Source organism: Phacochoerus africanus, chromosome 9, assembly GCF_016906955.1.
Source record: "Phacochoerus africanus isolate WHEZ1 chromosome 9, ROS_Pafr_v1, whole genome shotgun sequence".
Classification (NCBI taxonomy): domain Eukaryota; kingdom Metazoa; phylum Chordata; class Mammalia; order Artiodactyla; family Suidae; genus Phacochoerus; species Phacochoerus africanus.
Window position 1 is genome coordinate 30617768 of NC_062552.1, and position 23393 is coordinate 30641160.

Below are 23393 nucleotides of genomic sequence, written 5' to 3' on the forward strand. Positions count from 1 at the left end.
ATCTAAACGCGGATTTTTTTCCCCTTGTGAGAGCTCATAGGACAAGTGTTTGTGAAATATGCTTGGGAAAAGCTGGCTTGGATGCCTGAGATTTGCCTATCAGCTAATTATTCAATGGAGTTAAGATATTAAGATTCCAAATGTCCTGTTAAAATAAATAGAAAGCTGCTTCCAGAGGTCCTGCAGAGTGAGCTGCTATCTGGTGTGCACCCCACAGCACCGACACAGCAAGCAACAGGCCGTTTTGTTAACTGACCTTGAGCCAATAACAGGTGAGCTGGAGGTGGGGGAATGGGGTGTGTGCACCGTGGACTTGGAACCGTGGCAGCGGCGAGCCTCTGAGGTTGGAGGCGTGCACCTGAGATGCTGGGCTGGATGCAGGGCGGTGAGGAAGTTGGAGGCAGTACAGAGCCTGTTGGGGCGGGGCAGGGGCGGGAAGGTGAGGGCTGCACGCACTTGCTAGGTAGGTGCCCAGGGCTGGGAGGGACATGAAAAAATGAAGAAGACAGATTCTGACTTGGGGGCTAAGCTCTATGTATTTAATAAGTAAAATAAATAAATTGTGTGGCTTTTTTTTTTTTTTTGGTTGGTGTTGTTTAAAAGTCATTCCTAAGAAATAGTGTGAGCTTGGTCAAGAACTTCAGAATGTCCAGAGTTTCTGAGTAATGTGTAAAGAATGAGGAAAAAAATGAACCTTCTTAGCCAAAAAAGTTCTTCTTAAAACATCATTTTCGATCTTAAAACAACATGTACTTATTGTAGAAAACTCCAAAAAAATGTAAAAAATAAAGACGAAAAGAGAAACCACCCTTGTCATCCATAATCTCTCAATTTAGGAAAAACTATAAATCTTTTAGCATATTATCTTCTAGTCTCCCCTCCCGTCTCTTTACCTCTGTTTCTCAAATGGTGCAGTTTTGACTGATTTTTTTTTTAAGTTTTTTTTTGGCCGCCCCTTGGCACATGGAGTTTCTGGGCCTGGGATCAGATCCCAGCCGCAGCTGTGGCAATGCTGGATCCTTAACCTGCTGTGCAGGGTTGGGGATTGATCCCGCGTCCCAGTGCTCTGAGATGCCTCCGATCCCATTGCACCACAGCAGGAACTCCTTAAAAAGTACTTTTTTAGAAAAGTATTTTATTGACATATAGATGATTTATAATATTCTTTTAGTTTCTGCTCTACAGCAAAGTGACTCAGTTATATACGCATATGCATTCTTTTTCATATTCTTCTCCATTGTACTTTATCACAGGAGGTGAATATCATTCATCTTGACTGATATTGAATAATAAACATAACAATTTTAATGATGATAAAATAACTTAGTTGAGTGGTTGGCAAATCTGGCCTGCCACCTGTTTTTGTAAAACCCCTGAGCTAAGAATGGTTTTTGTTTTTGTTTTGTCTTTTTGCCTTTTCTAGGGCCACTCCCGCGGCATATGGAGGTTCCCAGGCTAAGGGTCCAATCGGAGCTGTAGCCTCTGGCCTCCGCCAGAGCCACAGCAATGCGGGATCCGAGCCGTGTCTGCAACCTACACCACAGCTCATGGCAATTCCAGATCTCTAACCCATTGAGCAAGGCCAGCGATTGAACCTGCGTCCTCATGGTTCCTAGTCGGATTCATTAAACACTGAGCCACGACGGGAACTCCCAAGAATGGATTTTACATCTCTAAATTGTTGAAAAGATCAAAGAATAATATTTCATATTTGAAAATTCTATGAATTCACATTTTAGTGTCCATTAGTAAGGTTTTAGGGGAACCCAACCATGCCCACTTGTTTACTGTTTCTGTGCTGCTTTTGTCTCACAAGGACACAGTGGTAGTTATGACAGAGCGAGCATGGGCTGCAAAGCCAAAGTACATCCTTTATAGAAAATGTTTGCTGACCTCTAGTTTAACCAGTCCACAATGTGAGGGCTTCTGTTTGTTTCCTTATTATTCTTTTGCCCATTGTAAGTAATGATTTAGGAGTTTCCATTGTGGCTCAGTGGGTTAAGGACCTAATGCTGTCTCTGTGAGGATTCAGGTTCAACCCCTTGCCCTGCTTGTTGGGTTAAGGACCCAGTGTTGCTGTGGCTGTGGTGTGGGCTGCAGCTTCAGCTCCAATTCAGTCCCTGGCCTGGGAACTGTCATGTGATGCAGGTGCAGCTGTGAAATGAAAAAAATTTTTTAACTGATAGCTTCGCATGTAAATCTTTGCCTACTTTTCTGGTTATTCTGTTGGGCGTTTTCCTAAAAACAGACAGTAAGTGTCAAAATGTATGACTATTGTAAGGCTCCTGATGTATGCATACCAATTTTTTTTCCAGAAAGCTCAAACTAAGTTTTACTTCCACCAGAAGCTTACAAAAGCTGTAAAGATTTTCCTTTTGGCAATATAGTCTCTGTACTACCCTGCCTTGAACTATTTTCAGTTTCATAATGAAACCGAGTGTTAATCAAATCCAGCTTTGCTAGTAATGAGGATTTGCTGGGGGAGCAACTGTCATATGCTTTCTAATTTTTCTCTCTCCTTTCTATGCAGCCCTGACTGCTTTTAATACTTTCTGTTGGTGAAACCTCATACAACCTGCCTCTTCTGCAGTAGTGGTAGATAGGAGAATTTAATGGAGAGAAGGAAATATCAGATTCACTAGAATTGGCATCTTATTCTGTGTAAACCTGAGGTTCGGGCTCCTTTGCCTTTGTACGTGAACATAATTGTATTTTGCATGACTGGCTTTAGACACATCATTACAGATTCCACTAAATCTGCCCCTACCCATTCTCCTTCAACTGATACATATCCTTGCCTCCTGAACAGGGAATCATTGTGGGGTTTTCTGTGTGTGTGTGTGTGTGTGTGTGTGTGTGTGTGTGTGTGTGTGTGTGTGTGTGTGTGTACGTTTAACAGCCTTACCTGCAGTATATGGAAATTCCTGGGCCAGGAGTTGAATCAGAGTTGCAGCTGAGGCCATGGCAACACCAGATCTGAGCCGCATCTGGGAACTACCCCGCAGCTTGTGGCAACACCGGATCCTTAACTCAGTGAGCTGGGCCAGGGATCACCCGCTGAGCCACAAGAGGAACTCCAAGCCTTGTTAGTTCCACTTCCTTGGTGGACTGAAAAGGGTGTGGCTCTGCCCATCAAAAGGCCTAGTGACCCTCATTTTAATGTTATTTGGTTAGAGGTGGAGGAGAATAAATATTTAGGCTTCAGAATCTTAAGTATAGCTTTTACCTGTCCATAATGTAACATAATTTATGTTATAGAGAATAGAGGTTTTTAAATTTTTAAATTTATTATTAGTGATAGTATTTTTTTTTAGGCAAAAAATAGATTTATTAGGATAGGACGCTTGTGAGAGATGCAAGCGGGCAGGCATGGAAGCTCTGCCTTATTAGCATCATTATTATTTGGCTGTGATGTGCAGCAGCTTGATGTAGGATCTCAGTTTCCAGACCAGGGATTGAACATGAGCCGCAGTGGTGAAATCACTGAGTCCTAACCCCTAGACCATCAGAGAACTCCTTTAAATCATTTTTTATTGAAGCATAGTTGATTTGCAATGTTTCAGGTATACAGCAAAGTGATTCAGTTATATGTATATAACTGAAACATATGTAACAGTTATATGTATTCTTTTTCAGATTCTTTTCCATTGTAGGTTAGTGCAAGATATTGAGTAGAGTTCCCTGTACTGAGCAGTATAGGTCCTTGTTGTTTATCTCTTTTAGGTATAGTAGTGTGGATATGTTAATCCCAACCTTCTAATCTATCCCTCCCTCTCCCTTTCCCCTTTGGTAACCACAAATTAGTTTTCTACGTCAGTGAGTCTATTTCTGTTTTGTAAATAAGTTCATTTGTATCAATTTTTTGATTCCACATATAAGTGATATCATGTCCTATTGGTTTTCTGATTTACTTCACTTAGCATGATAATCTCTAGGTCCATCCATGTTGCTGTATGTGGCACTATTTCATTATTTTTATGGCTGAGTAATATTCCACTGTATATATGTACCACATCTTCCTGATCCATTCATCATACAGTTTTGAATCTCTTTCTGTTTAAGCTTTACTTCCAACATTGCACAAAAATTATGCTTCGGTCGTGTTTCTGAATGTTTCCTTTTCAGGTTTTCAAAGATCTAATTTGATCCTAATGTTAAACTTTTCCATTTTCTATCCATAGGGAAAATTTTTTTTTTTAAGATTTTTTTTTTTTCTTTTTAGGGCCACACCTGCAGCATATGGAGGTTCCCAGGCTAGGGGTCTAATCAGAGCTACAGCTGCTGGCCTACACCACAGCCACAGCAACGCAGGATCCGAGCCATGTCTGCGACCTACACCACAGCTCACAGGAACACTGGATCCTTAACCCACTGAGCGAGGCTAGGGATCGAAGGCAACCTCATGGTTCCTAGTCGGATTCGTTTCCGCTGTGCCACAATGAGACCTGCTAGGGAAAACTACTTTTAAGAAACCTTGGCCGACACAAAACAGATTTCACCTAGAAGGAAAGTGCAGGTATTAAGGTACATCCTATTAGGATTTGAAGGGAAAATACAAGGTTTTTATGAGATGAGTACTTCCCATTTCTGTGTACATCCCTATATCCACCAAAAATAAAGACTGGATCTGAAGCACTCTTGATGATGCTTTCCATATTCCTACAGAAGAGCAGGGTGAGAGCTGTTACTGACCTGGGTCCTTGGCCTCCTTAATCAATAGACATTATAAGAGGCCAGATGAGAAATTCAGGCAAGGCTTTCTTGGGCCCCCTGCTGCAGTGGGAGAGATTGAGAACAAGTAAAGATGCCCTTGCTCACTCCTGGTACATCCTATTAGGATTTGAAGGGAAAATACAAGGGGGCAAGCTGGTCCCTTACATGGGGAGGGGAGGCGCAGGCCAGGGGTCAGGCCAGAGGGGTGGCTTAGGTGGTGTGCCCACCCCTTTGGTGGTGCTGTGTTCAGGGCATGCATAATACCTGCTTTTGTTCCTGGCTACAAGGGGCAGTGGGTCTTTGGTCTTTTCATGTTTCCCATAATTTGCCCCGACTGAGCATGCATGCAGGTCTCTTTAGTCTCTTAGAGTTTCTCTCTATTCTGTTGCTGGAGGAGACATGTGTCCAGGTGCAGCCACTTGCAGCCCCTGCAGCTGAGGGTGCCGGGTCCCAGATCCCACATCCCAGCCTATCTCAGAGGGACCCGGGCTGAAAAGTGTCAGGAGACCACTCACTTCTTTGCCTTTAATCACCTTAGCCTGGCCATCGGCTAGCTGTCATCTAGAGAAACTTGTTCCTTTATTTGGCAAAGATTGAATGGGTTGGTTGCTACGAAAAATACTCTTGAACCCCTTAACTTTTCCTTTGGGAAAAAAAATCAGAAAAAAATTCCCAGGAGACTGTAGAAGCATTGCAGTTCACAGCAGATGAGCCAGCCTGGGCAAGCAACCCCTCCTTCCGCTGAGCCAGGCAGACCTCCGAGATCAGCACTGCTGGGGCTTCGAGGGTGCCTGTAGAGATGGCCTTATCCACTCCTCTCCTCTCTGGGACCTGCCGAGCGAGAGTGGGGCTGGAACTTTTGGGGTTGTTTTGTTTTTTGGCCACCCTGCAGCCTATGGAGTTCACACTGTGCCGGGCCGGGGAGCAGATCCAAGACACAGTGGTGACCTAGACTGCTGTGGCAACGCAGCAGCCTTTAACCCCACTGTGCCAGGCCAGGGATCGAACCTGCGTTCTGGTGCTGCAGAGACACTGCTGATCTCATTGCACCACAGCAGGAACTCCCTGGACATGTTTTAAACCTTGTTCTTAGCAGGTGCTTCGTGAGTTTCTCTGGTTCAGGCTCAATGACATTCTCAAACTGGAGCTTTTTGGAGGGCTGAGGGGGGGCACCACGTCTCTCCTGCACACAAATTCTAGCAGAATGGCCACCCCAGCAGAGAGGCTGTGCCTTTTGAGTAACTGGACGTTTTCGAAGGCCCCGGGCAGATAGCCAAGGGGTTAGCCCCAGGAGGCCTCCCAAGGATGCTTTCCACCAGGAAGAAACCTCCACAGAGCATGAGGGAGCGACTTCTGTCCCTGCTCTTTGCAACAGGACGTCATGCAGGCAGGTGGCCTAATTTACGATGGCACATCCTAGAAAGAGCCTCTCCTAAAGAAGCTGTGTGCATCCTCAAGAAAAGATTAGCTTCCATGCAGACACTAAGGACACACACGGTCTCCCTCTAAAGGACAATGATCAGTCTAGAAGGCTACGAAAGAAAGGTTTTATACCCAGAACTGAAAAAGTGATGAATCCAGAAGACAGTTGATTAAAATGAGCTGATTCCCAGAATATGGGAAGTAAGGAAAATGCAGGTTATCACGTATGATTGTAACTATGGTGTGACCGTCCCCACAGAGGACATAAAGGTCCAAGCAAGCTCTTTAGATCTGGAAAAGGATCACAGATACCATTTCATCCATCCTCGTAATTGTTCACGTGACATATGATGAACTGTGTCTTAAATATGCACAAACTGGCTTCGATTTTGAAAAAGCATTTGGAATTAAGTGGAATTAAAATTTAAGAGACTGAGTCCTGAGTTATTTACCTGGAAAAAAACCAAGTTGGATAATAAATGACTTATGATGACAGGGATTATTCGTATGAATTGTGAAACCAAATGGTATTGGATTGTTTTTCTTTCTTAAAGCAGGCAGCATTCGGCGGGGTGTCTTCTGCAAGGTATCACTGATAATTTCCTGTGAATGATTACTCAGGGGCTTTTACAGTGCTTGAAGAAATCTCAGAGGCATGCTAAGAAAATGATGGGAGAAATAAAAAGATGAACTTTAAGCAAAGGAACTGGGATTGTTAGAGGTTTGGAAAAATATGTTAAAGGAACATCAAAATCTTCAGATTATTTTCCATTCTCTCTCCTTCCTGCTCCCCTCCCCCAAACACACAGCCATATACACGCTCATTGGAACTTCAAACAATTTAAATCTGAGGAAAGTTGAGTTCGCCTTTCAGCCTGAAGATAAAAATACAAGAAATGTGACCCAAACCCTGGGGAATATGAATTCACTCAGTGTTCTCTTGGCCAGAAAAACATGGGACTCTGAAACTGAGAAGGAAAGAAAGAAGCTATACAAATGGAAGAATTCTCTCCAAACTTTCTCAGACGGCACTTTGCGTACATTTGTAATTTTAGGTTTTGCGTCGTTACCTGCCCATGTGGGGGTCTTACAGTTAGATTTAAGAACATGCCCTGAGACAAAAGACACTCAGGTAGCCCAACAAAATTAGAATATAAGTCAAATTTCCTTGGGCTTTTAGGTTTTTAAGGGAACTTATAAAAATAGCCATTATTGGTGCTAAGCTGCGCTATTAAGCATTGATAGTATTCAAAGTTATAATTTTAAGCAAGACTTAGGGTATGAAAGGATCTTATATTGACATTCTGTTTTCTTAAAAGTCTTTCAGCTTTGGAATTGCTTTGGGTGTTTAATTTAGGGCTCTTCTGGTGTTTTTGTTTTTGTTTTTTTTCTTTTACAGCCACACCTGTAGCATATGGAAGTTCCCAGCCTAGGAGTCAAATCAGAGCTACAGCTGTCTGCCACAGCCACAGCAATGTGGGATGGAGCTGCCTCTGAGACCTACACTGCAGCTTGTCGCAACACTGCATCCTTAACCCAATGAGCAAGGCTAGGGATCAAATCTGAATCCTCATGGACACTAGGTCAGGGTTTTAACCCGCTGAGTCACAGTGGGAACTCCAGCTTTTCTGGTTGAGAGCAACAGAAGCCCAAGCCAAATGAGCTTAATGAACGCAAAAGGGGCTCATGAGCTCCCATAAGGGAAAAACCCAGAAGGAAGCCTAGTTTCCAAACCCTTGGTCTCATCACATTGGGGTCATTCCTTCACGCAGTAAAGCCTTTTTGTTGTTCGCATGGGGACGCAGTGCTGAGCAGTACAGATGTGGCCCTTAGTGCCTCGTGACATTGACTCTTGGGCGTAGCTGTGCGGCTCAGTGGTGGCAGAGTGAGGAAAGGGGCTTTAGGTGCTGAGACCTAAATGCCATAAGAGAACAAATATTTAGTCCTAACGAGGTATAGGCCTAACCAGTCAAGGCAAAAGGCGTTTCTGAAGTGGCCTGCTTGGATATGAGGCTCCCCCCAAAGGGACATTCACAGCACAGCTGTGAACAGTGAGTCAATTGCTGGATTGGGGTCTGACCAGGCTTCTCTCCATCCCTCCAAGCCCTTGACACGACTCTCACCCTCCTCCCCCCCTTATTGCTGTTTTCTGTCTGTTAAGACATCATCCTTCTGGTTTCCTGTAGCTTTTGGTCTGTAGTTTCTTTTCACTCTTTGAGGGTAGTTAAGGCAGCTGATATGAGGTCTTTTCTGGTGAATCCAACGTCTGTGCTTTCTGGCGACAGTCTGTATTATTTCTCCTATGAATGGGCCCTACTTTCTTGTTTTTTCCAGGCTTGATAATACTTTCTAGAAAACTGCACATTTCGGGAGTTCCCGTCGTGGCTCAGTGGTTAACGAATCTGACTAAGAACCATGAGGTTGCAGGTTCGATCCCTGGCCTTGCTCAGTGGGTTAAGGATCTAATGTTGCTGTGAGCTGTGGTGTAGGTTGCAGGCTCAGATCCCGAGTTGCTGTGGCTCTGGCGTAGGCCAGAGGCTACAGCTCCGATTGGACCCCTAGCCTGGGAACCTCCATATGCTGCGGGAGTGGCCCAAGAAATGGCAAAAAGACAAAAAGACAAAAAACAAAAAAACAAAAAAAAAAACCCTGGACATTTCAAATATTACAAGATGCATTAGTTGTTGAGACAAATGCAGTAAGAGAGCAAATACATAGGCTTATTCTTCTAGAGAAGACGAAGAGCTATTAACTTGAGCAGAAGAGAGTCCTAAGGAGTCAGGCAGAAGGCATTTCTAAGAGGGCAATACTTCTTTTCCTTCCTTCCTTTCTTCCTTTCTTCCTTTCTCTTTTCTTTTCTTCTTTTATTTTTCTTTTTAGGGCTGCACCGTGGCATGTAGAAATTCCCGGGCTAGAGGTCGAATTGGAGCTGCACCTGCCAGCCTGCAGAAGGTGATACTTCAATTCCAGGCCATCTTCGTATAGCACAGCACCTTCTATATCCATAGCCTGGCTTAGGATGAGGCTGAGATTAGACAAAGGTGAGACTTTTTTAGTTTTCTTCTGTTCTAATTTTGGGGTCTATGACTTAGAGCTGTCATGGAGGAGAAAGAAGCTGTAGATTTGGGTACAATAAAATGTTCTCAAACAAAAATTGGGAAATCTTGGACTTTCCTCTGTGGCACAGTAGGTTAAGGATTTGGTGTTGCTGCAGCTGTGGCATAGAACACAGTTGTGGTTTGGATTCAATCCCTGGCCTGGGAACTTCCATTGGCCAGGGGTGCAGCTAAAAAAGAGAAAAAATGGGAAATTTTACTTGGCAAGCATATTCTTTTCTAATTTTTTTTCTTTTTTTGTCTTTTTGCCATTTCTTGGGCCACTCCCGTGGCATATGAAGGTGCCCAGGCTAGGGGTCGAATCAGAGCTGTAGCTGCCGGCCTACGCCAGAGCCACAGCAACTCGGGATCTGAGCCGCGTCTGCAACCTACACCACAGCTCACGGCAATGCCGGATCCTCAACTCACTGAGCAAGGCCAGGGATGGAACCCACAACCTCATGGTTCCTAATCGGATTTGTTAACCACTGAGCCACGACGGGAACTCCTCTCTTTTCTAATTTTTAAATTTAAACACTGACATGCAAGTCTTAAGTAAACATTTGAGAAGTATTAAATATACTTATTAAATTGTTAAACAAATCAATATGAAATAATTAATAAATGAAATCTTTACTGAAGGATATGACAACTAAACAATTTTTTTGGCCACGCCTGTGGCATGTGGAAGTTCCAAAGGCCAGGGATTGAACCCTCACCACAACAGTAAGAATGTTGGATCCTTAACTACTGGGCCACCAGGGAACTCTGACAACTAAATAACATTAATCAGATCTTAAAATATGTTTATTAAAACTTGGGGAATTCTGACTCTGCTGGGATAGCTGGGCTTATGGTCACTGTCGTTTCTCTTCTTGTGTAATAAAGTGCCACAAACTTAGAAGCTTAAACAATACAACACACATGAGTTCCAGCACAGCATCTGGAGATGAGAAAGTCTGGTCACGGAGGGTCCAGGGCAGCAGAAATGCAGTGTGGCTGGTGTTTAGAGGATAAGAGGGGAGGGGTGGGGCAGGAAGTACCTTGGAGACCTTCAGGAGCTCAGACCTGATATATTTTTTTCTTTTTTGGCTGCCCCACAGCATATGGAGTACCCAGGTCAGGGATCAGATCCCAGCTGGATCCTGGGCAACGTCAGATCCCCAACCATTGTGTCTGGCTGGGGATTGAACCTGTGTCCTGGCTCTGCAAAGACGTCACGAATCCCATTGTTCCACAGCAGGATCTCCCAGAGCTGATTTTAAGAGCAGCAGGAGAGCTGTCTCTTTCCACTGGAGGAGCTGAGATGTACTTCAGAGATGAGACTGCGGCAAACTCTGGCCGGAGAAAGTGGATGAGTGGTGGGTGGAGCCTTTGGGAAAGACGGAGCAGAGAGGAGACGCAGCTGTCCTAGAGGGACAGAAAGATAACGAATGCAGGTCTGAACACGTTTTCTTCCAAATGCCTGTCGTTCGTATAAGATGTCCAGTGGACAGTTGGGCTACTGACCAAAAGTTGGAGAAAGAGCCCAGGGCTGGAGAGGTAGACGTGGGAACACAGATTTAACCTTGGTTTGGGGGCAGGGGGTCATGCTTTGAGAGTTTAAAATTTCTCCCTGGTGGGAGTGAAGCTATGCACGAGGATAACATGGTTTAAGGCAAGTTCACTGGGAGAAGAGAAGGCTGAGGGGTGGGCACCTAGTGGGGAGTGGAAGAGGAGGAGCCTGCAGCATGGATGAACAGGGGGGCACAGAGACAGTAAGTGCAGGAGAAGGAAGTATTTCAAGAATAGGGTGAAGGGAGTTCCTGTCGTGGCTCAATGGTTAACAAATCCGACTAGGAACCATGAGGTTGCGGGTTCGATCCCTGGCCTCGCTCAGTGGGTTAAGGATCCGGCGTTGCCGTGAGCTGTGGTGTAGGTTGCAGACACAGCTCGGATCCCGCGTTGCTGTGGCTCTGGCAAAGGTGGGGCACTACAGCTCTGATTTGACCCCTAGCCTGGGAACCTCCATATGCCGCGGGAGTGGCCCAAGAAATGGCAAAAAGACAAAAAAAAAAATAGGATAAAGGCCAGCTAGATAAAAAACCTACTGAGAGATTAAGAAAAAGAACTGTGATGTGCAGCCTTTGCAACAGTGCTTTTACAAAAGTGTATATTGGAGTTCCCTGGTGGCTCAGTGGGTTAAGGACCTTGCATGGTCACTGCTGTGGTGGGTTACTGCTGTGGCAGGGGTTCAATCCCTGGCCTGGGAAATTCGGTATGTGTCAGGCGCAGCCAAAAAAAAAAGAAAAAAAAGTATATACTATAATCACATAGTGAGGAGTTTCTGCAAACTGTGGATCCCAAGACCCCATCAACAGCATACTGAATCAGAATCTGGCAAAGTACTCCTGGACCACTGAATATAGTCAACCCTCCGTATCCACTGGTTCTGCATCCTCGGATTCAACCAACCATGGATAGAAAATATTCCCCCCAAATCCCAGAAAGTTCCAAAAAGCAAACCTTGAATTTGCTGTGTGTTGGAAAACTATTTACAAAGAGTTTCCGTTGTATCTACAATTTACTTAGCATTTAATCATACTTATTATAAATAATTTATAAATGATTTAAAGTACATAGGGGAATACACATAAGTTCTATGCAAATACTATGCCATTTTACTATGGAACCTGAGTCCTTGGGGGTCTGTTGGCGTCCTCAGATGAATCCCTGGAGATACCCCGGGACAGCTTTGCAGGAGGTTATAAGCAAACGTGGCTGGAGCATTTCAGGAAGTCCTAAGAGCACAAGCAGGGAATGCGTTTGGATAGAAGAGTCTGGAGTCAGTTCAAATAAACTATTCAAGAGGAAGAGGTTAAAGATACAAGAGAGATGGACACATCAACAGGGTGGTTCCTAAGGAGACAGAAAGACTGGGACAAGGAAGCAGAAGCAAGTGGGGGTCCAGCTGGTTTGGGCAGGCTTCCATTTCTTCTGCAAAGGAGAAGGGACCATTTATGGAGAGGCTGAGATGTATCCCCTTCATTAATAAGAGTATTGTTAGGAAATTGCTATCTATGTCTTTATATTGGAAAATTATTATATTTTCATGGATATGACCCATGATGGAACACATCTGTGTAACAGTGGACTGAACCACGAATGTCTAAATGAAGGAATGAGTAAACGTGGGAAATGGCTACCATCCCAAGACATTTGTGTCTGACCTGAACTCAGTAGGATTCCCTTATGGAAGGAAGGCATTTCTTTGTGAAGGTTCTCCCCTGTCGAGAAGTTAATCCGCACATTTATTCAACGGGTCTTTCTTGAGCACCTACTTGATTCCAGGTATTGGTCAAGCTGCTGAGGATAAAGCTGGGAGTAAGACCAATTCTCTGCCCAGGAGAGCTTGCCTTTGAGATGGATGTGAGACACAAGAGCAGTTAACACATGGTGACATTTCATAGGGTGATAAGCGACCCGTTGGAAAGTGGGGTCGGGGGTGGGAATGGTGGTGGGCGGTTGGGTCTGGAGTGTGTGTGCATAAGTGACACTACGGAGGTGACGTTTGAGATCTAAAGCAGGCACCTCTGAGAAGGTCTGGGACAGAACTTTGGAGGCGGAAGAAGAAGCGAGTAAGACTAGAACACACTAGAACGAAGGGCAGAGACGCCACAGAGGGGGCGGAGGGGGCAGCAGGGTGAGAAGTGGGGAGGTGACAGGTGAGAGCCAGCCGGGTTCAGAGCATGCTCGGGTCTAAGCTCAAGAACGTTAAAGAACGTTCCGTCCACTCCGAAAGGGGCAGAGCTCAAAGCATCCTTTCATAGTCTAAAACAGTCACTTTATTCCAGAACTTCCCGGAACTAAGTCCTTGCAGGTAATACTGCATGGTTTTCCGGCAGCTGCTACCTGAGGTCAAAGGCAGGTCGTCGGTCAGCTGTGGGGCGGATCACGTGACTGACCCTAGCGCCCGAGGCCAGGCGGGGGCCTTCCGGGATCCGCGCAGGTGATGCGCCCAAGCCCTGCCTGGATCGGCGCTCGCCGTTTCCACCGCTGAGCGCCTCAGCTCCTGCAGCTTCCCGGGAATGCCTCACCCAGCCTCTCCCCAGTCCTGGCCGGAGGTGCAGGAGCTGCTTTCTGCCAGGGTTCCCTAGCAGCTCGCACTGGGAATCCAGATCCAAAACCCACCCTCTGGCCACGGCCCCCGGAAAGGGGGCGGGTGGGGGCGCGAACCTTATCTCGGGCTCCGCCTCCAGGGGCCGGAGCGTCCAGCGCGCGCTGCACCGGCCACCGCAGGCAGACGGGCTCCGGGCTCCGAGAAGGCGAGGGCTGCTGACCCGCTCCAGCCCAGGTCGTGCCCGGGCCGCGGTCGGTCACTCCCGGGACCTCCCAAGACCTCCCGGCCCCCGCGGAGCGCGCGGCTGCAGCTACAGCACCTCTGACCCAGGACGCGCGCCAGGTAAGGTAGCACTTCCTTCTCCCCTGTCCCCGCCGGCATAACACACGGAGGACCTCAGGCTAGCCTTCCTGCGGCTGCAGTTTGCACTCTGCAACCCCCAGGGTGCAGTTTCTCCCTCGCGCGCGGAGGCGGTGGGCGAACCGCGAGGTGGAGTGCGCGCTCGGGCAGGAGGCTGGGACCGAGCGCTGGACCCAGGCTTTGTCCTGCAAAGTCACCGGGCAGTCCTATAATTTTGGGAGCCTCTCTGGGCGCTGGTTTCTGCTCACAACACTTGGCCTCTGAGCATGAATAATGTGGCGTGATTTACTACCCCCAGCTCATCCCCGTCCGCCTAGCTCTTTGTGGAAGGGGCTGTGGTGTCCACGCGTAGGGCGCGCGGGGCCGTGGGCTGTACGGGTTGCACCCGAAGTGCTTTTAGGGGCTCACTTGGGGGAGCCTAAAAATTCTGGTGCTGGACGTGCACCCCGATCGGTAAAATCGGAGTCGCTCGGAGTGGGGCTTCGCGCACCCACAGTTTCGAAACCTCTCAGTTGATTCCCTGGTGGAGTAGTTTGGGAACCCGTGAGTGACAGCCGCTGTGCTCAAAGGAAAAGGGAGGGAGCGGGGGTCTCTGGCTGGCGGCGGCAGCAGCAGCATCACCTGCAAAATCTAGGGCCCGGCTGCGGAGGCCTACTACCCCTGTATCTGAAACTCTGGGGTGGGGGCCCAGCCCGCTGGGTCTTTAATGGGCCGTCCAGGTCCTGCTGGGCTGGCTCCCTCTGGAGAACTCTGGGTTGGATCCCAGTGGAGGGAGGGCAGCCGCCTTGGAATTTCCCTCCAGAGGGAGGAGGAGGAGACAGACCCCTTTTCAGAAAATCTTAATTATTTATCCGTAGGGTTTTACTCATCTTTGAAAAAATACAGTGGGCTTTAGAGGATCCTATAAAGGACAGAGACTTAGCCATCATCTCCAGCAATGTTTGCTAGTTGAGAACATTTTTCTCTTTATTTAGAGGAAAGCCAAAGAATAAATGTACCTGAGTCTTCTGGCTGGAAGAACATGAATATTGGCTCTTGAGAAGATGGTCCCTCATCCTCCCTGGCATCAGGGAACCTTACGGGACTCGTGTGAAGTTTTTCTTTTTTAAGCAATTGAAGGTTTAAAGGAATCACACCCGTTCTCCAGAGTGAAAGGGAATTCAGCATTGCAGGTCTCTGGATTATCTGAGTGGCTTTTTTTTTTCTTTTAATAGAGATCTGAGATTTCAAAATTTTGGCTAAAAAAAAAAATTCCAGCTGTTCCTAAGTCATTAGTACAGAAATAGAATGACTTTGCAAACAGGCCTAAACACATTAGAAAATCTGACATTGGGTAAAAAAGCTAGAATAGGCATTACTGCAGCCGCAGCACATGTGTGCTGGGTGGACATGGTGCTGAGTGTACCAAGACTTTCTGTGCAGAAAACACTTATTTCTAAGCTGCCCTTTTCAGTGCCCATTTGGGATGACAAAAAGACTTGTTAGGGGGCAGGTACTAAGCTTGCGTGTGCAGAAGTGGGGGACATATAGGTAGTGGCTAGGACTGGGCGCCTCCAAGTGAGGCTCAAGCTGCAGGTTCATGACCTACTCTCCCTCTCTGTACTCTGGGACATTTGGATAACTCAGTGAGCCTCACTTTCCTCATCTGTAAAATGGGCACTGTTACAGTGCAACACATACTTCTTAATTCTCACCTCATCAGCATTAAAGGAAATCATGCTTCTAAAGCATCTAGCATAGTAAATTAAATATTCGTTAGCTCGAAATGTGCACACACGCACAAACTAAAAAACAAAACAGAAAGACAAATACCATATGATATCATTTATATGCAGAATCAAAACTTCCCAACACAAATGAACTTAATTACAAAACAGAAACAGACATAGAGAGCAGACTTGTGGTTGCCAAGGGGGAGAAGGATGGGCGAGGGATGGCCTGGGAGTTTGGATTCGTAGATGCAAACTTATATCTAGGATGGAGAAACAACAAGGTCCAACAGTATACACAGGGAATGATAGTCAATATCCTGCGATAAACCATCATGGGCAAGAATATGGAAAGGATACATATACAGGTATATATAGTACTTTGCCCTACAGCAGAAATTAACACAACATTGCAAATTAACAGTAGCATTTTAAAACAACAACAGCAAAAAACCTAATCCCCAAACACCTTGGAATGAAACATACGTTGATAACATGGTCACATTGCCTTTTTACACGTGTTTATATCCCAACCTCACCCTTCGAATTCACAGTTTTTCCTTCTTACTAGAATGTGAACATGTGGACATCCTCAAATTATCTTCGTGATTTTTATTATTGTATGTTTTATATAGAACTTTCTAGAAAAAAAATGTAGATTATCTTCAAATTAACAGGCTAGTTTTTTACTGTTTTGTTTTTTCATCTACTCACTGTCTTTGGTAAAGGATCTTGCCATCTGGTGGAATTTGTAATCTGTTCACACTCACATTTAAATAACCTTAAACCTGGCTTTCCAGAATATCATTCCTTATAGAAGAAAATTCAGATGGTAAGCATGGCACATGCTGTGGCCAAGAGAACCTGTTGAGAAGTGCTATCTGGTATTTCCTAGGTTCTTGAGAGAGTGAAAAATGAAACCTTATCCAATTACATCAAGACCATGTAAGAGAAAGCAAATTGAGGACACAGTGAGAACGGGCCTAAACTGGCAGAAAGGGTAGGTGAGGTAATTCGTGTCCTTTTTCTCTTTAGCTGCAATAATTTCAGAATGCTTCAAACCCACATACAGAAAAAGCAATTCTTTTCATATTATTTGATTGGGACTGATCTGGATCATCCTCTTAGGACCAAATAGTTTTAGTAAAAAAAATTTATGGGTATTAATTCCAAAAAGGATGCAAATGAGTCTGTACTTTGAAATTAGTCTTGTTTGTTTGTCTGTCTTTTTGCCATTTCTTGGGCCACTCCCCAGGCATATGGAGGTTCCCAGGCTAGGGGTCCAATCGGAGCTGTAGCCACCGGCCTACACCAGAGCCACAGCAACGCGGGATCCAAGCTGTGTCTGCAACCTATACCACAGCTCACGGCAACGCTGGATCCTTAACCCACTGAGCAAGGCCAGGGGTCGAACCTGCAACCTCATGGTTCCTAGTTGGATTCGTTAACCACTGAGCCACGATGGGAACTCCTTGTTTGTTTTGTTTTGTTTGGCCATGCCTGTGGAGGTTCGGGGGTCAGGGATCGAACCCAATCCACAGCAGTGATCCAAACTACAGCAATGACAGTACCAGATGCTTAACCCACTGAGCCACCAGGGGACTCTGAAATTAGTCTGGATTCTCCTTTCATTTCAGGACTAAACTGAATATTAGATTTCTAACTTCGAGTGCCTTTTGTAGGACTCATCTCCCATCTCTAAATAGAAGAGGTTGAATCCTTCCTGCTCCTCTCTTCTCTGACTTCTGCAAGACGAGGCATAATGCGGGTACTGCACATCGGCCTCTTAGTAACTCCTCCACTCAGGAAATCAGGTCTTTATTGGGATCCTTTTGAAATGACAATGTAATGTTCTTAAATTGGATATAGTTAGAATTCAGCATTAGTAAATTGAATGTAGTTACAGTTTAACGGAAGTGGGATTTTCTCGGGCTCCCCGTGTACGAAGTGAGCTGTGGATGTGGGAGGCGAAGAGGCCCAGCTCTCAATGGGAACAACGAAGGCGGGTGGCAGCAAATTCACAGGCTCGGTAATCAAATTGTGTCTCCCGGATAACGTAACTCAAGGGCTGAGAGTCTGTGGTGTCGCAATTCAGCCACAAGATGTGGCAGCACCCTTGCTGCGTGGCCAATTAGGAATGATGCTTATTGCAACGTTCCACAAGGATTTTATGATGCTCCACTGTGGGCACCAGGCCCAGAGCAGAGCTCATCAAAGACGTTAGCTTAATTGCACTGGGTTTTCACAAGCGGGCTCACCTGGAAAGGTTTTGACGGCATTCATTGAGGTTCATTTATGGCAAGGGCCCCATTTGTTCCAGAGGTGATGGTTTTAACCATTCAGGTGGATCTTGAAAGTCTTGTGAGTAAAACACATCACAGGAAATGGGTACATGTTTTTATTTGGTATTTGTTATCTTTGCATTGGATTGCTCAGAGTGCAGCGGTAATGCCTTCGCTGGACTCATCATTCTTGTGAGAACGTTGAAAGGTTTCTTTCAGACAAGTGAGCCAGTCTCACGCACAGAGGTAGCCATGTAGGCTGGCTCTCCGGCTCACTCCATCTCCTGGTTAAGGACAGGCACTCCGCAGTCACGATGCCAAGCCTTCAACCCCGATTCCGTCCCTTACTGGTTGTGTGAACTTCGACAAGTTGCGAAACCTTCCTTTGCTTGTGTTTCCTTGTTGGTAAAATTGAGGCGATGGTACCTACCTCGGTGGAACTGTCCCAAAGAGTCAGTGAATTCCCGTCTATAAAGTTCTCCTCACAGTGTCCGGCTCAGAGTATACACTTGATAAGAATTTGCTGTCAGACATGACTGATGGTTTAAGCTGATGCTCTCTTTTGTTTTCACTTCTGAAAATGTAGGTTACATTCATTCGATGCTTTTCCTGTTTTAGCTAGCGGAAGAATTTGTTTCCAAAGAAGTGAAGTACTTCAAGTTTCTCAGAAAATAATACAACCTTTTGCTGTATTGGGGTGTGTGTGTGTGTGTGTGTGGCGGGGGGCAGGCCAAGGCATGCAGAAGTTCCCAGGCCCAGGGATCAAACCCATCCCACAGCAGACAGCCAAGCCACAGTAGTGACAGTACCAGATCTGTAACCCACTGAGCCACCAGGGAACTCCATGAAAACAGTACAGCCTTTCGAACAATATTCTAGAAGTTCTCAGATGCTGCTGCTGCTGCTGCTGCTGTCCTGAGACCACGCTTTGCAAATCGCTGCTTTGCCCCACTGGTTCCCAAACACCGCAGCACATTGGAATGGCCTGAGAACAGTTTTCTAGCATGTTGATGCCTAAACTGATTAAAAAGTTAATCAGTTGGGTTAATTTATTGTGAAAAGGAATAAAGTAATCATGTGCTTGAAAAAAGAGAGGCCATGTAGCATTACACAGCAACTGTATACAGGGGGGTCCCCTGTACACATAGAGTTTTTAGAAGGGTAAGGGATGTTAGAATCGGTCTAATACAGTTGAGGATGCAGCATCCTGGAGATGTCATCCTTGGCCAACAGCTCAGATCACAGGGACACCAAATAACAACTCAGGTTTTCTGTGTTCTGCTCCATACACTTTTAATTCAATTACCTTGTCTTCTGAAAAGTCAGATGCTGTGACGAGGCATATAATCCAAGATAGAGTGCCATGGGGATTCTACAGACCTGTCTGTCCCTCTTGACCCAGTTTGATTTCAGGGTTATTTATTGAAAGGATCTTCTAAATAAAAACCCACTGAAACCAATACGGCCAACACGTGGGAACTGAAACCTATAGCCATTGATTGGGAAAAGGATGATTTTTTTTTTCCACTAGATTTATCAGTTCTAAGGATTCAGTTGAGTTTTTCCCCTTTGCTGTTTCTTTAGCATTTTGGTTTTTACTAATGAAAAACTCAAGAGCTATCTTTGAAAATTTCAGGAAACGTTGACAGTTTTCTTAAGTCCAAGTGTGGGGACCTTCTGGGAATCCTGCCTGTTGCTTGTGTTTGATTCAACATTGGATTTTTGTTTTGACTTGTTTTGTTTTGATCTAGGTCAGTGTAGCCATGATTGCAGTGTTAGGTTACCCGTTAACTGTTTGCTTTTACAGTTATTGTGTCAAGAAGAAAAGATTAAGGACCAACAAGAGTTTCTTTTTAAATTCTCAGTAAAAAGGAAGTTCTAGGGAAGTTGGGGCTTGATAGGAAGTTCTTCTAAAAATGTCCTTTGGAAATTTCATCTTCAAATGTCTTATATGTAAAGGGACAAACAAAAACACTCAGAATATATGTATTATATTTTAATGGCAATTTGCAAATCCAGAGGGGATTCAGTGATTGAAACAACTTGTTGAAATATATACTTTTTAAAATGCTAACCCTGGAGTTCTCACCATGGTGCAACGGGTTAAGAATCCAACTGCGCAGCTTAGGTCACTGCAGAGGCGCCGATTTGATCCCCGGCCCAGAGCAGTGAGTTAAAGGATCCAGTGTTGCCACAGCTACAGTGAAAGTCACAGCTGCAGCTTGGATTCAGTCCCTGGCCCGGGAACTTCCATATCCTGTGGGTGTGGTCATTAAAAAAAAAAAAATGCGGAGTTCCTATCGTGGCTCAGTGGTTAATGAATCCGACTAGGAACCATGAGGTTTTGGGTTTGATCCCTGGCCTTGCTCAGTGGGTTAAGGATCCAGCATTGCCGTGAGCTGTGGTGTGGGTTGCAGATGCGGCTTGGATCCTGCATTGCTGTGGTTCTGGTCTAGGCCTGCGGCTGCAGCTCTGATTAGACCCCTAGCCTGGGGAACCTCCATATGCCGAGGGAGCAGCCCTAGAAAAGGCCAAAAAAAAAAAAAAAAAAGCTAATCCTGTCGAATATATTTTTTTCTACTCAATGAGGAAGAGAGAATTTGATTCCACCTTGGGGGAGTGTCCAGGCACATGTTTTCCAGTGGTACCAGAATTCGCAAGACTGTTAAAGATAAGACAGGGCGGGGCGGGGGGGGGGGGGCATTCTTTGTTAGGAGTTCCCCCACTCATCAGATGGCGATGGAGAGCTCAGCTATCCTGGGGATTCGGAGAAATTGCTGTGTTCAGTTCAGTAGGTCTATTAATAGCCAATTGGCAGTTTTCTTTTTTTTAATGGAAAGCTCCCTTTAATTTATTATATAAAAATGACATTTTGTACATATTTTAAATTGAAAACATGTATAAGGCAAAAATAGCTCTGACTTAAACTTAGAAAATCAACAAGCATAGTGTGATGTGGCACTTTGTTTCTTCAACCATTTTTTTTTTTTTTTGCTTTTTGGGGCCACATCCGAGGCCTGTGGAAGCTCCCAGGCTAGGGGTCGAATCAAGCTACAGCGGCTGGCCTACACCACAACCACAGCAATGCAGGAGCTGAGCCATGTCTGCAACCTACACCACAGCTCAGGGCAATGCCGGATCCTTAACCCACTGAGCATGGCCAGGGATCGAACCCACATCCTCATGGATCCTAGTCAGGTTCCTTAACTGCTGAGCCATGAAGGGAGCTCCCTCAAACTATTTTTGATTCTCATTTAACATAATGTCCTGAATCAGTCTTTGGAATGGGTTGAGTTTTTGTTTTTTTTTTTACAATTTTTTTTATTGAAATATAGTTGATTTACAATGTTGAGTTAGTTCCAGGCGTACAGCAAAGTGATTCCTTACACAGATACATACTCTTTTTTAGATTCTTTTCCATTAGAGGTTATTACAAGATACTGAGTAGAGTTCCCTGTGCTGTACAGTAGGTCCTTGCTGGTTATCTATTTTATGTACAGTTAATGTACATAATTATATAATTATATAATAATAATGTACATATGTAAATATGTTAATCCCTAACTCCTAATTTATCCATCCTCCCTTCTTTCTCACAAGTTTTTTTTCTATGTGAGTCTATTTCTGTTTTATAAATTAGTTCATGTATATCATATTTTTAGATTTCACATATAAGCAGTATTGTATATTTATCTTCATCTGACTTCACTTAGTATAATCTCTAGGTCCATCCATGTCATTACAAATGGCATTGTTTCATTCTTTTTATGGTTGAGTAGTATTCCATTGTGTATATATACCACATCTTCTTTATCCATTGATACATGCACCCCAGTGTTCATGGCAGCACTATTTACAATAGCCAAGACATGGAAGCAACCCAAGTGTCCCAATGACAGATGAATGTGATTTGAATTTATATCTTGGCAAGAAGTAGAGAGGTTACCCCAGAGAAAGGCACTACAGAAAAGAAAAACAAGATGCCAAAAATGTGGGCAATGACACTACCTCCCCGTAGAAACCCCATCCCTTGGGCAGCCTGCCTTTCCATCCTTGCACAGTTCCTTCACTTTCTCCCCCTGTTCAGATCCCTTGTTAGCCAGCATGTCTGCACTAAGGTTTGATGAGAGAGAATGAAAGATGCTCTGTGGGGAGCAGGGCTGCCATGGTAACCGTCTTAGCCTAAATGGTCCAGGCACTTCCTCCTTAGGTCCCTTTGGAGTGAGGAAGGAGCAGGGATGAAAAGAAAAGGTGGGATTCAGAGCTCGTAATGGGACGTGGAGACACATGGAACCTTATTTGAACTCCTGTATATTTCATGGCAGGAAGAATGTGAGTGTGGAGGATGAGCAAGTAGGCACCTACCGTCTAAGCTGTGTGTCATTTCCATTCTACCATTTGAATAATAGTAATAATATTTATACCTGAAGTGCTAAATAAACACCCTCATTATTTTCAAGAAGGGTGTGGACCAGGAAATGAGAAACCTGGTTTCTCATTCCAGTCTACCACCAAGTTAACTGAGAAGTTGGTAGCTTAGAGGAGCCTTCAGTAAGGGAAGGCTGGGCCGGTGTAATTATAAAGTCTTCTTTCATTTTCCTCTTTGTGTATTTTCCTTTTTCTTAGTTAAAAGTACTGTTTGAGATCATCACGGAACATGTAAAGAATTGCAGCTTAGGGGTTCCCGTCGTGGCTCAGTGGTTAATGAATCCGACTAGGAACCATGGGGTTGCGGGTTCGGTCCCTGGCCTCACTCAGTGGGTTAAGGATCTGGTGTTGCCGTGAGCTGTGGTGTAAGTCGCAGACGCGGCTCAGATCCCATGTTGCTGTGGCTCTGGCGTAGGCTGGTGGCTACAGCTCCGATTAGACCCCTAGCCTGGGAACCTCCATATGCCGTGGATGTGGCCCTAAAAGACAAAAAGACAAAAAAAAAAAAAAAAAAAAAAGAACCGCAGCTTACAGCATCATTCCCCCCTTTAGGAAATTAGCTTCCTGAGAAATGTAGCATTCATTCTTCTTTTTCTTTTCTTTTTTTTTAAAATTATAGTTGATTTACAGTGTTGCGTAAATTTCTGCTGTACAGCATAGTGACACAGTTGTATACACACACACACACACACACATCCTTTTTCTCATATTATCTCCCATCATGTTCTATCACAAGTGATTGGATAGAGTTCCCTGTGCTATACAGCAGGACCTCATTTCTTATCCATTTTAAATGCCATGGTTTGCATCTACTAATCCTAACATTCTTAAAATCCTCATAATAACGCTCTTGAATATTCACTGAAGATGGATGAATGGGAAGTAATGAAATAACAGATCTCTTTCTTCAAGAAAACTATATTTTCCTTATCTTGATGCCTAAACCAGTTTTTCTTTGGCCTTCACTTGGGAATTATCTAAATGATTTTCAGTGGTTTTTTCAACACTTGAAAAAATTTTTTTTCTGTTTGTTAATTGTGGGTTCTCTGAGGGAAAGCATGTTTATATGAGTAATCAAATTATATTTTTGTGCTTGAAATTGCATGTTTCCCCAAATGTTAACAATTGTGTTTGGGAAGTAGCATAGTAGATATTTTCTTTCCTGCTTTTCTTTTTCACTATTTTTTAATATGCATATATTACTTTTATAATGCAAAAATGAATGCATAACTACCTGCTTTGTAGAAGAAAACATTTGAAATTGTATTTTTTTCCCCCTCTTTTT

At 44.7% G+C, this 23393-nt stretch overlaps 1 protein-coding gene across 2 annotated transcripts in view; it reads left to right on the forward strand.

Annotated features, from left to right (window-relative positions):
• The first annotated feature begins 13189 nt into the window (after window positions 1–13189).
• The window catches only part of COL21A1 (collagen type XXI alpha 1 chain), a 203594-nt gene continuing 193390 nt past the window's right edge, over window positions 13190–23393 (forward strand). For both annotated transcript variants that reach the window (XM_047796213.1, XM_047796214.1), the window contains exon 1: window positions 13190–13671. The gene's annotated coding sequence lies outside the window, so the exon portion shown is untranslated. The remainder of the gene's footprint in view (window positions 13672–23393) is intronic.